The 13239-nt window shown below is 42.6% G+C and overlaps 1 long non-coding RNA gene across 1 annotated transcript in view; it reads left to right on the top strand.

The window, feature by feature from the left end:
• The window catches only part of LOC122205470, a 128592-nt gene extending 122853 nt beyond the window's left edge, over positions 1–5739 (top strand). The window contains exon 11 of the long non-coding RNA XR_006196080.1: positions 5637–5739. This is a non-coding gene — a long non-coding RNA (uncharacterized LOC122205470). The remainder of the gene's footprint in view (positions 1–5636) is intronic.
• The last annotated feature ends 7500 nt before the right edge of the window (positions 5740–13239 follow it).

Genomic DNA, 13239 nt, shown 5'->3' on the forward strand with positions numbered 1-13239 from the left:
GAGACAGAGAGAAAAGAAAAATCAGAATAGGCAGCACAAAACCAAATGATAGAAATAAATCCAAACATCAGTAATCCCAACCAACGTCAATGAAAAACCAATCTGATCAAAAACAAAGATTATCAGGTTGGATTAAAAATCTTTATGCCGTCTATTAATAAAAACATTAAAATAAGGACAAAGAAAGGTTGAAAATAGAGGGAAGAAAAAAACATGTACCAGGTAGGTAGCACCAAATAAGAGCTGGCATAATTATATTCATGAAATAGACCTGCAACAATATTTAGCAGAAATGAAATGAATCACTATATAAATATAAAAGAGTCAGTTATGTGGAAGAGTGGAAGTTCTAAACGTGGCTATTTAATAAAATAGCCACAACATATCTAAAGCAAAAGCTGATACAAGTACAAGAAGTAAAACACAAGTTGGTCATGGCAGTGGGAAATTTTCACTCGCCAAATTTAGTGTTAGGACACATTTCTAAAAAGCCAATAAACAGGGGCACCTGGGTGGCGCAGTCGGTTAAGCGTCCGACTTCAGCCAGGTCACCATCTCGCGGTCCGTGGGTTCGAGCCCCGCGTCAGGCTCTGTGCTGACGGCTCGGAGCCTGGAGCCTGTTTCCGATTCTGTGTCTCCCTCTCTCTCTGCCCCTCCCCCGTTCATGCTCTGTCTCTCTCTGTCCCAAAAATAAATAAAAAAACGTTGAAAAAAAAAAAAAATTTAAAAAAAGCCAATAAACATATAGAATGTTTGAATGGCACAACTAAACTTGATCAAATGGATGTGTTTATAATTAACTCTAAAAAACACATTCTTACTACACACATGTGAATCATTTATGAAAAAGAATCACTTGTTAAGCCACAAAGCACATCTTAACAAATTTTAAAGGACTGACAACTTGTAGAGCATGCCATGTGGCCACAAAATAACTGCTTTTGTTTTCTGTTTAATTTTTTTTAACACTTATTTATTTTTGAGAGACAGAGAGAGGCAGCGCATGAGCAGGGGAGGGGGAGAGAGAAAGAGAGAGACAGAATCTGAAGCAGGCTCCAGGCTCTGAGCTGTTTGTTAGCACAGAGCCTGACACGGGGTTCAAACTCGTGAACTGCGAGACCATGACTTGAGCTGAAGTCGGTTGCTCAACCAACTGAGGCATCCAGGCATCCCTTGTTTTCTGTTTATACTCAAAAAAGATGAATAGAAAAATTCATCAGTGTGGATTATAAAAATATATTTACTGATTAATCAATGTGTAAAAAGGAAATCATAATATACATAAGAATGTGTATGGAACCAAACCTTTCTAAAGACATTGAAACTTGTGAGGTGCAGCTAACCTAGGATTTGGTGGAAAATTTGGAGCCATACATTTGAATTGAAGACAAAAAAAAAAGACTAAAAATTAATGAGGTAAGCATCCAATTTAAGGAATTGGGAAAAGAACAATAGAAAAACCTAATGGTAGTAGAAATATAAGTTGAAAACACAGACAGATATGGAGAATTAGTAAAGCCAGGAGAGAGGTCTTTGTAAACACCAATATGATTGACAAAACTCTGGCAAGAGAAAAGATAAACATAAATAAGCCAAATAAGATATGAATGAAGGAGATAGTGACAGATGTGTCAGATTTCAAATGATGAGAAAATATCATAAACTAGCTTATGACAAAAGAAGTTAAAAAGTTAGCTGAAGTGGAGAAATTTCTGAAAAAAAATAATTGCAATGCTATCTAAAGTAACAATTATTGCAAATGATTCAAGAAGAAATGGAAAGCCAGAATAGTCCTAGAACTGTTCATTAATAGCCTTAAAATCTTTCCTTAAAGAAAGCAGCATGCCTGGGTGAGTGTACAAGTTAAGTTGCCTTTAACACTTGACAAACAGAAAATTTCAGTCTTAACGTAAGTTTTTCCAAAGAATATGGAAATGGGAGCACTTCTCAACTCATTGAAAGAGACTAGCATAGTTTTGATGCCAAATCAGAAAAGCAAATGAAAAGAAATGAAAATCACAGGCCAATCTAATCTCTGAATATAGATTTTCAAATCCTTTGCAAACTACCAGCAAATTGAATTCAACATATATATAAACACAATATCTCATTCCCCAAGCTTGGTGTGATAGAGATGAAAGCTTGGTTTAACATTCTTATGTTATCTTTATATATATAATTAAATTGATTAATGTAATTCACTTCATTAATAGGAAGGGTAAAACTATTTGGTTACCTCCACAGACATAGAAAAAAAAGCACTTGACAAAATTTAACATTCATGATAGAAAGAAACCTTTAGCAAACAAGCAACAGGCTGAAACTTTCTCTATCTGATAGTAGGTAAGTACAGAAATGCTTTCAGCAAATATTGTAATGCTGAAGAAAAGAAGAATGTAATGGTGAAGAAAAGAAGAAGAAAGAGTGCATGCAATTATACTTCTTTTCTCTACTGTACTTAGCTAGAGTAGAAAAGTAATATAAAGAAGTTAAATGTATAATGAATAGAAAGGAAGAAAAAATGTAGGATTGTCTCCATCATGCAACCAAAAATAAACCAAAAATAAATGTACTTGGCCTATTTGAGCAATGTTACTCTGATTGTTTTTTCTTCCTTGTTTACTTAGGACGTTAACCCTAGAGCAGGGTTTCTTGACCTTGTCACTAGGACATTTTAAACTGGATAATTCTTTATTGTGTGGGCTGTCTTGTGCATTGTAGGATGTTTAGTAGCATTCTTGGCTTTTTAACCACCAGTCGTCCACTGTGAAGGCTGAGGCAAAAGAGTTTCTGTTGTGGGAAAGTTTCTACTCACAACTACCTGATGCAGCTAATTTATTCTTTGCACCCTTCTGTGTGTCTGGCTCATGGGAAGGACTCCACAAGAGGAAATTCATGCGTAAGCCTAGTCTTTATAACCCAGAGAAGCTTCTATGAGTTCTCCCTTGTCTCCAGGTGAGATAGTTAGAATTAGACTCTCAGAACCCGTTTGAACAAAGAAGGAGAAATGGAGGCTTCAATCCTCTGGAGTCAGGGGCTGAGGGGGGATAGTGTGGTGTGACAGGATAGAACCATTGGAAGTTAGGAAACTCATCCTGAAGTAGGGAGGAATGGTTGGGGTATGTGTCCCATATTGGAGGCAGGTTTGGCATGAGTTAAAAATATTAAAAATCAGATGTAAGACCATGTCATGCTAGAGATACCAGACCACCCCCATTTCAGTTCCCAGGGAGCTTGGCATAAGTTTCTCAATAGCTGCGTAAGAAAACAAGAGCAAACAATTGTTCATTAACAACTACCATGTACCAAACCTTTGAAGGAGCAACTAGTTCTTTGACCAGTTGGGACTCTTATTGCAAGCAACAGAAAGCTCAAGTGGTTTAAGCCATAAGAGAATTTGTTGTCTCACGTAACTGTAAAGTCCTGAGGCATGTGTGTGGGGAGGTGGTTTGTTCTCCAGGCTCACAAGTTCATCAGGGCTGGGGCTTGGTCTATGTGCATCTCTTAGTCCTGCCCTCCTCAGGGTGGCTGCCTCCTTCTCAGGCTGGCAGCCAAATCTCTGCTGTCAGTTCCTGGGGCCACATGTTTCCTCGTCTGAAGCTTATCTTTTCTTCCCTTGTAGCACAAATACCCATTTGGGACAGTGGCTTTGCCCTGAATTAGTCACTCTTAGGGTGATGCCATGCTCTGACCACCTAGACCAGTGTTGTGTGCTCCCCCTTCCCCCTGTCACTGTAGTGGGGGGTGTGGGCAGAGCCAAACAAGACCTGAGCTTAGAGCCAAGATGGAGATATTCCATCCTTCCTAGACCATTGGGCTTCTCCACAGGGTGTTGGGGGGGTATGTTCTGGGGAGTCAACTATGATACCCATCACCCCTCAGACTCTGAGGTTGAAGAAACTTGATTAACGGAGCTGACACACTGTGGAACAGAGCCTCCGTGGACTTCTGCCACTTTTAGCAGAGGGTCTGTGGTGGAGCTTGAGGTAGGAGTCGGAGCAGCCCCACCCAGTGAGGCAGAACTCAAATACTAACATGGTTGTAACCTCTGCTGCTCTGGGCCTGTTTTCCCTCATACCTTTCCCTCATTCTTCTCCTGCTCTTCATTGCAAGAAGACAGACATCCAACTGCCTTTCCCACACTCTGAGGTCAGTTGGCTTCTAGCTGGGTTTTGCCAATGGGAGGGACTGGTGGATACAGGGGGTGGTAAGGAAAAGAGAGATGTCAGGGTATGTCACCCACCGTGTGCCCCAGGCAACATCCAGCAGTGCATGTTTCCTCGGAGTCCATGGTTCCAAGTCCCCGTGCACAGGCCTGGTGTGGTTCCAGAATCCTCCTAACATCTGTGCCCCAAGGGTCCTGGTCCCACTTCATCTTCCTTCTGTCCTTCCAGCCAATATGTGGCCGATGTCTGGTTTGCATCTCTGTGTCTCCTGTTTGGCTTCTCAGCTCTTCCATTCACTTCCATCCCCTGTATTACCAGCTCCTAGCGCTAACTTTCCTCTGGTTTACATACTCACAGAGTTTTGTCTTTGCCCAGTTGTTCCACACCTAAGCCTTGGATCTTTTTTTTTTCCAGCCTGGTGTGGCCTGGAGAAGCAAGGGTTACACGTTGAACCAAATTAAGCTGGGACCTCCAGGGTGTGACTGACCCAACCTCTACACCTCAGTTAGCAGCTCTCTGTTCGAAATTAAAATACCTCTCCTTTATTCTCCCCCTACATCTCTGGAGTCAGGGGCTGAGGGGATGGTGTCCTTGGGGATGAAGTATTGTGATTGTCAATAGCAGTAATGACAATTGATGGAATGTTTAGTTCTGATTTACAAGCAATGCTGGATTTGCATTAGCGTAGTAGGTTTAAAATAACATCCATGCATTAGACGATATTCAGATTTAATGGAAAAATAATGACTGCATTAAATCAGGTTTTATTGTTATGGAGGGTTTTAATTTGGCAGGACCACTTTCCTTTTGTGATCTAGAAAGGGCTCAGTTGAGGAAGGTGGGGCTTCCTTGCTGATTCTTGACCTATATCCATTCTGCACTCACCCAGAAATGATTGCACCTTTAAAGCAGGTTAACCTTTCTGGTTCCTTTTTGTTTTGTTTTTCCTCAGAAGGTGGTTTTCACTTCTTAAAACCTTACAGATTAATTTAAAAGTAATAAAAATTAAACAGAAGTCATTGTTCTTCCCTGCTTTATGAAATGGCGTTTCCATTGTGGGTTGTTTTTTTTAAAAGAGGAAATGCATCATTAAAGTCGTTGCATTATTTATCAGAGAAGCTAATGAAATCATAACTACAGTAACTGAATACACGCAGTACGGCACTGGTTTGAATCACTGCCTATGAAATCCCAGTTAATCACTGTGGGACCGGTGCCTTTTATACCTCAGCTCATGAAACCAAAAGCATTGCAGTCTTTGTGGAAAGGCTTCAAAATTCTCAACTCTCACCAAAGTAAGAAAGTCAGTTATGGGGTGACAATGAAATTTGGTAAGAATTTGCTAGCAGAGGCAGGATCAACAGCAGATTTTCATGGGTCCTCAAAAGACATTTAAAAGATTGCTTCGCATCTTGTGTGTCCTTTGCTGCAATGTTACCTGTTAACTTATTGATCTTTCCACCTGCCTAGGTCAGCTGTTCTCACACGGATGAAAGCTATGACTGAAGAGAGAGGAAATCATGGAAAACTCACAGACTAGTCCGCAAGTTTACAAAGGGAGAAGTTGAAGCTAAGGATGTAAGTGACTTGCTAGAGCAGGATGAAAACCCAGATCCTTCCTGGTTACCTCACTGCCTGCCTCTTAGTGGCATGACTGGCCTTGGGGCCTGGGCATAGAGGTTCTGAAAGGGTTGGGAGTCACATGGCTAAAGAAGTGATGTTCTCCTAGACCTCCCCTGCTCTTGGGCCTCTCTTTCTCCTGAGCCTCACCATACCTGGGCCAGCAGTGAGTCCATATTCTCTGTATTCCATGCCAACAACCCCCCTGCCTCCATTGTCCCCCGTCCATGTCCCTGCATCCTGCTTTTCCTCTCTCCTTCACTCATTGTCTCTGTTGCCAATATCCCCTCACATTGAGAAACCTGAGGCCTGGCAGGTGGGCTGTTATGGGCATGGGTACAAAATCTTGACATCTGGGATGGCCCCTTAGGTGAGCACTGAAGGGCTGTCCAGCATCCCACTGAGGCTATTGGTGGCCTTGGCTGGGGAGTGTGCTGGAGTCTCAGTATACCCCATCCAGCATTATGGAAGGTTTGATAGAAGTGACAGAGACAAGTTCAAGCCTTTAACATTTCTTTACTCCACCTCACAGGACTGGCCTGTTAGGCCGGAATGCACCCAATCCTACATAATCTCTTAGCTTTTGTTTTGTCCACTGGTAGCTCTTTGCTGACTCCTCCAGGAAACCCTTGACCTTCAGGATTGTGCACCCAGAAACTTCCCACCTGGTCTCCCTCCTTCACACTCTCCTGGTTACAACACCCTACAGTCCTGGGTTGAACACCTGACCCTAGCTGGGCCAAGGAGGACCTTTGTTGGTCATTTGGACTTGGGGCTCATTTTAGGATTCATCTCTCTTCAGGTGGTGAGTGAACTGTAGGTATAACATTTGCAAGCTGTTGGAGACCTTGTCTAGAAAGCCAACGGAATGAAAAAAGAATGAAGTTAATCTGTGGAAACCAATAGAGCTGAGAGATGGTCCAAGTGCCGTTAGTTCTCTTTGCTCCGGAGGCTCTGCAAACAGCACTCTGCTGAGTGCAGCCTGGGGTGTGACATTCCTTGGATTCCGGATCAAAACCAATACAGTGCCTTTTATGCTCTAGGTCTAACTGGGTGTCCGTCACTGCAACCACAAAGGGCCTTACTCTTCCATCTCTATCGACTGATTGATCGCTTCATTCACACATGAGTGTCAGGGCACATTCAGAAATATTATTAGTACCCATTAAGCGGTGCTTTTTTGTGGGCTCTCACTTCCTTATCTTGTTTACATTACCCATTTGCTCATATTTTCCTCTTTACTGCGCAGTTTTTCCATGTCAGATAGATGGGGAAAAGAAGATTTTTAAAAAATATTTATTTTGAGGGAGAGAGAGTGCCCAAGCCAGGGAGGGGCAGAGAGAGAAAGAGAGAGAATCCCAAGCAGGCTCCATGCTGTCAGCGCAAAGCCTGTCCCGGGGCTTGATCTCACGAACTATGAGATCATGACCTGAGCCAAGATCAAGGGTCATATGCTTAACCGATTGAGCCACCCTGGCACCCTGGAAAAGATGATTTTTAAGAGCTATGTTAGTTTAGATGGCTGGGAAAGAAGGACCAGCAGGGGGGATTCTGGGTGTGAGTTTATGATGGGCCTTAGGAGGTAGGAGTCTGCCATGGCTTTATGAACATATGGTTAAGCCATCCGTCACCCAATGCCATGGCATATTTATTATTCACTGGAATCTACCAAAGGAAGAGAAGACATACATACTCTTTGTTCTTGAGATGCTCACAGTGGAGGCGCTGGGGAAAGAGCAAGATAAATGTGAAGCACTTGCCAATAAGGAGGGGAGATACATGGAACGGGAAATAGGACGCTCCAGTGTAAGGGAAGCTGGCCTGCTCTTGCTAAGATCAATTGGCACTTTCAGAACACTTCTCGTTCAGAGATCTCAGGTATGTGATAAACACTAGCTCACTGTGGCTCACCAGCTCCTTGGGAACCAGAGATTTAGAACAGGGAATATCCCAGGGCCAAAAGGGACAGGAAACATGCTTAATAGATGTTCCAGGGGGAGTTAAGGAAGTAGAATATAATTACGGGTACTGGAACTCTGCCATACTACTAGTAAGAACGAGTTCTCAGACTTCTGATCAAGGTGATAAAACCACTGTCAGCTTATGCTTAGTTTCATTACTCATATCACCACATAGATTTCTCATGCTACAATGCATGAAAATGTTTTATTTTAAAATTCCTCAAAATTATCTTTCCAATCGAGATACTTCCTGCAAAGCCTGCGTCCTGTCCACCTCTCCTACATCATCTGCAGACATCCTTCCACTTGCCTATAACTCCTGACCTTTCACTCGGAGCCTGAATAAGTGATAAGCAAAGGGATCTGCTCCCTTGGGACTTCCGAGAAGACAGACAATGACACCTTCCTCTTCCTCCTTCCCATTTCCTTCCTTGCCTCATTTCCTACTTGGACTTTTCATAACTTTTCCAGGTGCCGCCTCATTCCATGTCTGTTCCCATCTCTGCGTTGCCCACAGTAAGACTCTCAGAAGACCTGAGCGGTGCAGGTTGATCAGAACGGCCAATCCCGGGGCGCCTGGGTGGCTCAGCAGGTTAAGCATCAGATCATGATCTCGCAGTTCGAGTTCGAGCCCCGCTTCAGGCTCTGTGGTGACAGCTCAGAGCCTGGAGCCTTCTTTGGATTCTGTGTCTCCCTCTCTCTCTGTCCCTCCCCCATTCGTGCTCTGTCTCTCTGTCTCTGTCTCTGTCTCTCTGTCTCTCAAAAATAAACATTAAAAAAAGAAAATAAAATAAAAAAGAAAAGCTAGTCCTGACTGGATTGCCCTCAGGCCTAGTTCTTTTACGTAAAACTGACTCAGATGGATGCTGACTGTGCCATTCTCAAGTTCACATATATAATGGAGTATTTTTTCAGGAAGAAAATTTTTATCTCCAGCCTTGAGCATCCATTTCTCATAATATAGAAAATGGGTTCTTTTCACTCACAGGTAAGTTCAGTGAATTTTCATAATTTCTCAGTCACCTCGGGTTAAACATTTAACCACATGTGGGATTTTTTTTTCCTCTTTTACGAAATCCATGCCCCTCAGGTTGATGTTAAGGTCTAGGAAGGGGGCTGTTTACTCAAGTAGCACTTGGCTGTTTCTTGAGGTCTACCTGACAGTGCTCTCTGCTGCCAGCCCTTGATATGTGCCTGGTGTCACCTGGTCCTTAGACTGACCTGCTGAACTGCAGCCTTGTGCTTCTCATATCCTTGGTGGGTGGTTGAAAGGGAGACGAGTCCAGTCCTGAGTCACACATCTACTTTTTAATACTGTCTTTTTGTACCTGAGACCCTAGCTTTTGAGCTTTACACTGAAGAATATGATGTCTTCGTTCTGTTTCCTTTCTGACCCGCTAAACCCTCCTTCCCCCACCCCTGGAAAAACTATAGATGCATGTTTGCAGCCCAAGAGAAGGACAGTAAAGAGGAAAGGGAAAGAACATTCTAGTTAATATCTCAAAGTATCATGTCTCCAAATAAGCCAGTTCTTCCACCGTGTGTATTTTGAATGCAAATTGAAAAACTAAGGACTTGGTAGAAATCTTTTATGTTAGTTAAACATTTGAAAAAGTCATAGTATAGAATCTCCCATTAAAAAAATTTTTTTAGGGGCGCCTCGGTTGAGTGACCGACTTCGGCCCAGATCATGATCTCACGGTTCGTGAATTCGAGCCCCTTGTCGGGCTTGGTGCTGACAGCCCAGGGCCTGGAGCCTGCTTCTGTTTCTGTGTCTCCCTCTCTCTCTGCCCCTCCCCCATTCATGCTCTGTCTCTCTCTGTCTCAGAAATAAATAAACATTAAAAAATTAAAAAAAAAAATTTAAATGTGGGGCTCGAACTCACGAACCGAGAGATCATGACCTGGGCCAAAGTCGGAAGCTCAACCGACTGAGCCCCCCAGGTGCCCCTCGGAACCTCCCATTTTCTAATAAGAACCATCAGGTAGATAAGTTGAAGTTACCCGATATGTATTGATGAGAGGGGCTATGCTCAGAAACCAAAAGTTTTTTATTTTATTTTATTTATTTTTATTATTATTTTTTTTAGTTACAAACAGACAATCCCATTTCCTCCGTTATTAGTCCATTATCACAAGCGAGATGCTAGACCAAGAGAGCACAATTAACAACATGGAAACTTATCAGATTTAATGACGGTGTATTTTGAAACAGAGGTCCAGAGTTCACCCACGCTAGGAAAAAAAAAGTCAAATTCACCCTCAAGATATGATGTTATTAGGTAGAAATATATTAGATTGTTTTCACCAACTAGGAAAGGAGAAAAAATACATCTGCAGTGCTAGCATTTATATCTACTTGCATGCTTGTGTCTTTCAGTTCCTTGTCAGTGATGCTGGAGGAGTCGAACTCCAGTGGCTACTCAGGTGGTCCATTTGAATGTGGTTCTTGCTACTAGAAAACTTTGTGTGACATATTTTATTTTGAACTTCAACATTCAAAAAAATGTAACAGTTTCAAGTCTTCTGTTGGCTGGAAACATCTTTGTGTTGCACGATTATTATTTCTTTTTAGTCTTTCAGTTCACATCCTCTGAACAAAACTCACACTGCTTAGCCCTAAGACAGGGTGGGTCTGTTTAAGATAAAGGTGGATACTAAATAGATGAGGTGTGGGGAGGGTCAGGGAAGAGGAGTCATGATCAAATCAGAGGAACTGAGATGTGACAGTGAAATTAGAGATGAAATTCTTTGAGGCTTTTTTTTCATGAACTTCATACATGGTAGTAAATTGCTTTTAGAAGCTGTATTAATATGTCTGGTCAAGGAAGTAAAGGCATGCCAATTCACTATATTATTAGCTAATGCAGCATATTCCAAAGTTGTTCTCTCCCAGATGTTAAAGGACAAGTCATAGTGAAATTCTTATTTACAGGCGACAGAGGCTAACCCTGGATGACTTAAAAAGGAAGAGAAGAGTACTTGAATTCAGAGCCCTGATGGAAGACTGGAGAACAGGTTGAGACAAGTTCAGGAGCCAAGGGAGAGGTAGGTGGCTGGAATCACAGCCAAAATCATGCCCTGGGGACCACCTGGTAGGACATCACTGTCACCACCTGTAGATACTTCACACTTTCCTTGCACCCCCCATGGCCCTGACCTCTGAACCTTGTGCCCATCATAGACACCGGAAGGAGTTTGCACTGCCCCTGCTTCTCTGCCACTTCCTCCAGAGTCAAAGTCCCAGGAGGCAGCAGCCAACTGGCCCTGAGGGCATGTGATACCCTGGTTCCCATGAAGTTCCCAGAGGGCACCATCTGCCTTTTTACCTGCCGAAGGGAGAGGTGGGCCTTGCCTCCCAGGAAGATTTGCACACAGTTGGGGACTCCCTAAACATAAGAAGCTACTTCAGATGCCAGCCAGCCAAAAAAAAAAAAAAAAAAAAAAGATAAATGACAACAGGATGTAACATAGGAAAAGGTTCCACACTCAATTAATTTTGGAAGATGCCAGGTTTAACAGATTTCTTTACTATAGGGCTTTTCGTGTGACTGCATGCATGGTGAATCTCCAGGAGGGATTACAGGAACCCCCCCCCCCCCCCCATCATCCGATGTGAGTGCTCCACGGAAAACATTGCATGAATCACTACTTTGAAGCAATCAGCAACACTGTATTTTCTCACACTTAACCTCAGCAAACTGGTCTCTTTACTGACACATGCCATATTTCTAGGCATGCAAATTAGAACTGCGGTTCTGGAAACTTTCAGGCTGTACTGCTGTCTCATGGTTGGGTTATTTTTCAGGAGGAAGGTAATATTACTATTACATGTTTGCAGCACCCACCATGGCTTTCGTTTCTTGGGGGTGCAGGCTTGGTTTAATCACCTAGATATATCCCTGCTGTGCCCTTTTCCTTACTGAAGCATCTCCATTTGGTCTTGGCATGTTGTCCAACTTGCCTGAAGCAGTTAATGTTGCTTCAGAAAAATGTCTACGGGCGTAGCTTATGTCTGAAAGACCCTGGCTCTACATATAGCAGAGGTAGGAGCTGCCAAGATTAAAATTCTCTGATAACTCAAAACAAATGTCCTGCTTATTTTTATAGTGTGACAAGGTAAAAGCACGGAATCCAACAACCAAACAGCCAGTGACCTTGAAGCCATAGGCAGCATAGGAAACCGTTCCTATCTGTGTTCATCGATGACGCCTAAACTTTAGGTCGGAGTCATATTTAATTTGAAAAGATTGGGAAGCTGAAGACCATATCTTCACGTGCAAATCCCAGCCTTAGCTCTCTGGCCAATAGAGGTAAATACAAGTCACATGCTTGACTGAAATCAGCACTGAAGTTGAGCTTTCTAAAAAGTTTCATTATTTAATGTTTCTTTTTTCAAGCTTCCGTACTTATGACTTTCTTGTTATCCTTCAACATTTGTAAAATACAAAGCTAACACCATGAGATAGAGACATTCATTGAAACAAAAATCTTTTTGGGGTCTACCGTGTGAAAGGCCTGTGCTAGATATAAGGGGTAAACTCATGAGTTAGACGTATTTCCTGCCTTCAAGAGCTTTTACCTAGACTGTGAATCGGTTTATTTATTTAAAATACTTTTTTCCAGGCCGACTATGATCTAGGCACTATGCTAGGAGCTCAGATAAAGCTGTGCACAAGAAAATAAAAGTTTCTATTCTTTGGCACATAGATGCAGTGGGGGAGCCCGATATTAAATCACACAGCACATATTTATTCATTGAATCATTCTTGCGATCAGAGCCACAAAGGCTTAGACCAGCATAAGCCTGTGAGGATATGATGGAACGCGTTCTCTCGGGAAGTGGCCTGTGAGCTGTGCTCTGAAGGATGAACAGGAATAAACGTTATGGAGATATGGTTGGAGGGAGCGAGAAGAGAAATAAGAGTTTTAGAACAGGAGAGAGTTTTGCTGGTACCAGAGGAAGGGTGGCCTGACCAAGCAGGGCCTTGGAGACCTTGGGAAAGTTTCAGTCTTCATGCTAAATGCAATGGGAAGACATGGGGCAGATTTCCTCAGGGAAGGAATGTAATCAGACATGCACTCTAGAAAGGTTACTCTGGCCATGCATATTGAATGGCTTGCAAGGGCAGTAATGGAGGCAGAAATACCAGCTAGAAGGTTGGTCTAGTAATTCAAGGGGAAAATGCTGGTAGGTTCAACTAGGGTAGATGTGGGAGAATGATGCTGAGAGGTATATAGATACAAGAGATATAAATGAGTCCCAAACAACAGAACTTGATGCTTAATTGGATGTGGGAGTTATTTAGGAGAAAGTCAGGTAAATTGCCAAATGCAATACGGTATGCTAAATGCTCTAAGAGACTATAGAGGCATCTGGCCTGTTGCTGGGTATAAGGAAATGTATATGCAGAAAACCCCACAAAGGACCTCAAGTCATATATAATGTATTTGAAGAGGCTAGATGTAAATGCTGAAAAGTTAGCTCATAA

Source organism: Panthera leo, chromosome D4, assembly GCF_018350215.1.
Source record: "Panthera leo isolate Ple1 chromosome D4, P.leo_Ple1_pat1.1, whole genome shotgun sequence".
In the NCBI taxonomy this organism is placed as follows: domain Eukaryota; kingdom Metazoa; phylum Chordata; class Mammalia; order Carnivora; family Felidae; genus Panthera; species Panthera leo.